Raw genomic sequence first — 3,780 nt, forward strand, 5'->3', positions numbered from 1 at the left:
CTCTTAAAAACTAGCAAAAACGGCCGAATTTCGACAGTAACTGGCACTCTAGTTTTGATTAATATGCGTGCACGCCCATAGTTGAAAAAAAATATGCCCAAAAAATTTGATTAATCCTTGGAGCAATTGCATATCGAATTTCAAAATAAATTCTAGGCGCAACAAATTACTTTACCCGAATCGTACACTAACTTTACCAATTAAAATTTTATTATTCGAAATGAAGCAAAAATCAGACAAAAAAAAAGTAAGTGCAAACAAATAGATGAATATATTGGTGCAATCACGCGACTTTGTCGCTGCGTTCCAAAAGCAATTAATTGGCAGCTTTTATAAATTCAAATACAAATACTTGTATAGTATAATTTAGTACATAGGTATGTATGAATCGTTGCTACGGTACAAGTCTTGTGAGACCCTGCAGTCAAGAGGCCAACAAGTCTTAGACGTAAATCAAGCATTGTTGGCATTTAACAATAAATGATAGCGATGACGCAGCAGCAGCAGCAGCACAAGCAACAGCCTACCAACCACCGAACCAACCAACCTACCTCGCTGCCTCGCTGCCTCGCTGCCTCGCTGCCTCGCTGCCTCGCTGCCTAGCTACCACCAATGACCATAATCAACTGATCATGTGACCAATAAATCCGCATTCGTAGGCAAAAATTAACTAAAGCAAAAACATAAAACAAAAATGAAAAACAAAAAAAAATACAGCAAATGCTTGCGGCATAACAAAAAAAAAAGTAAACGCAATTGAATTAAGTTGGAAATTGAAAGTGTTTTAGTGGCATCTAGCAGAGAGCGCCCAGTGAATGTAGCTGAGATGCAAAGTCATTGCAGAGGGAACGCAGTGGCATCGGTGGGTGTGTGTGTGTGGCAAACGTACAGAGCTTAACACTCGAAAAATGCGTTGTTAGCGCCACAAAACAAACTTTAATACCACCACACATAATCATTACCAGAGGCAAACGAAGGGTACTAGCAGGCAATTAAACTGATATGCGTAGGTATGTACGAGTATTTACATTAACCAGCAATTGAAATGGTATAGAAAAAAATGTACTCGTTTTCGAAAAAATGTAGATGTCAGCGATAATAAAATAGACCGCGCCTGCTGCTGCTGTTGCTGCATTGCCGCAAGTGCACGCGTGGAATCGTGCTGGTATCGCTGCGGGCCAGCACATAGTATGACTGCAAAGGGGGGGGTCGAATAACACAAACGGCAATAACGCAAAATTTGCTTTATTTCACTTTTAAACGGGAAATAATACCAAAATCTGAGTTTTGCTTTATTTACATCAAAGGTTGGAAATAAAACAAATTTTGCCTTATTTCCCATTGCTTATTTATACTATTTGTAATAATTTATTATTATTATTCCAAAAATATAATTAAACAAAAAATATGATATAATTCATAGGAAGAAAGTAATATTCACAAAATATTTTTACTTATGAACGTGGACCGCCGCGACGCTGGGCACTTTCAAATTTATATACTTACAAATCTGTCCATTAACTTGTTCATTTACTACTTTTTATCAAATGTAACTGGGTGACTACCTACATATGTGCACTATTTTGCTTTATTACTCAAATTGTTAGGTTTCAAAGTTGGTCTTATTGCTCAACGAGAAATGAAATAAAGCAAATTTGTGTTATTTCCCAATTTAATGGCAATTTGCTTTATTGCCGTTTGTGTTATTTCACCCCCTCGACTGCAAAATGTAAACACACACTTGTATGCCTCTTAACTGCACTGGAGTCCACAAAATGAGTACGCATGTTAATTTGGCGCACGCACACACGCACACACATACATAAACAAACACATGCACACCCTACGCTTGCAAACTGGCTACTTGATCTTGTCGAAGCCAAAAAGTAAGCCAAGCATTGCGATCGCATTTTTGTTTTACTTTCCAACATGCAGCCCAGGGAAAAAATGAAAAACAAAATTAAAGCAAAAAGTGAATGTAAATATATAAATTCATAATGAAACAGGCAGCGACCACACCAGCTACGGCTACTTGTGCGTTTATGGAGGTGGGCTGCGAAATTTTTGAATTACATATTTTATTTTTTTATTTTTATTTTTTATTTTTGCGTATGAGTGCGTGTGTGTGTGTGTGGTTGTGTGGGCATTGGATAATAGGCGATACATGTTTGCCGAAAATTTAGCACAAAATTGTTTGTAATCTTGCCATTAAAAATGTTCAAGAAATAAAGTGTAACAATATTTTTTCATTTAAATACAGCAATTGAATATTAACAACTTTCATTAATTTGAAAGGAAAATGATTTTGCAATATTTTTGATTTTTTAAGTGTAGTAAGTATGTAGTTGTAATGAAATAATGTTTTAAATTGCAGTCAAAAATTCGCAATTGTCATGCGCACACCTTAAATAGGTGTTTTTTTTTTTTATTTATTTGTAATTATCGGACAACATGTGTTTAATTTACCCTATATTTTTATTTCCAATGGTTTCTTTAAAAAAATTAATAGCAAATGTTACTAAATTGCTTGCCTTCATTTATAAGAAAGTTATATGTTCATAGGTAGGCAGGTAGGTAGAACAGATTCGTTATTTTTAATGCCGGATTTCCACTGAGCATTAAATGATAAATATTTTAGTGGCAAAGTTAGACATTAATTAATAGCTGTGCCATTTTCTTCTGCTCCTGATCGGCGCTCAGTTGTGCCTTTTATCAATAAAAAGTCAAATAAAAAATTCATTATAAACAAAAATTCTATAAATGCAGTAAAAAGTACAAAATAATTTTTCTTATAGTTCATTTCCACGAAGCCTTAACTGCAATTTATGACTTATCTACTTAGCAAAATATTTTGGTTTTTTTTTTACCTCCGGGCTCAAGGCGAAACAGACCAAACCTCCCTTTCCCCAATCTCGTCGGTCTGCGTGCAGCGAATTGAAATTCAACGGCTCCGCTAGCCCTAAGAGTATTATGATTTGGCTAGCAGAGGAAGCGGAAGGCCTCTTCTGCGATGGAAAGACCAGGTAAAGAAGGACTTGGCTTCACCTGGCATTTCCAATTCGGTAGAAATCGCTTAGGAATTACTACGAAAAGCACTTTGAGAAAATATTTTAAAATAAATAACATCAGAGGCGTTCAAATGTTTATATTTTCATGTAAAGGATCATTTTACATCAATGTATTCCACCATCCAATACATCTTAGTACACACCCCAATAATTAAGAGAATGTGTTGAATTGAGAATTTGTCAAAGGAATTCATTAACCTTTTCTTTTTCCTCAATTTTTTTATGGTACAAGCCCACGCTTGCTGTAATTGGAATTTATATATCTACTTGCATATGCAGTTTAAGTGCTGGCTTGCCTGATGCGTAGATAGCTTTGGTGTAGGACTCTTTACTAACCAGTTTACCCACTCAGAACAAATTATTGAACATTAAAAAGAACAGCTTAAGTCGAATGCTTCTATTCCTATAAAAATTATTATTGGGTTTCTATCCTACGTTCAAAGTATTTAGTTTCTCAACTGTAGTTTAGGGGATCACTTGGCTTAAAGCTTAATTCAAACAAACACTATGAAATTTGCGTGTGAAAGTAGATTATCTATCCCTTTAAAATCGAAACTTCTAAAATCACATAATTTGTCCTGTAAAACATCCACAGAGACGAGTATATTACGCACATACAGTGACGAGCAAAACTGTAACATGATGTAACACTTTTTATTTCAGCTACCGCTATCTTTCATAGTTCTAACGACTTTCACACTTTTGTTCTATA

At 35.2% G+C, this 3,780-nt stretch overlaps 1 protein-coding gene across 1 annotated transcript in view; it reads right to left on the reverse strand.

Moving 5' to 3' along the window:
* LOC118737443 (peroxidase) overlaps nucleotides 1–3,780 on the reverse strand; it is a 100,630-nt gene that overhangs the window by 23,972 nt on the left and 72,878 nt on the right. The gene's annotated exons all lie outside the window — the stretch shown is intronic.

The sequence above is a fragment of the Rhagoletis pomonella genome, unplaced genomic scaffold (genome assembly GCF_013731165.1).
Source record: "Rhagoletis pomonella isolate Grant_MI unplaced genomic scaffold, Rhpom_1.0 Rhpom_scaffold_00004, whole genome shotgun sequence".
NCBI classification, from domain to species: domain Eukaryota; kingdom Metazoa; phylum Arthropoda; class Insecta; order Diptera; family Tephritidae; genus Rhagoletis; species Rhagoletis pomonella.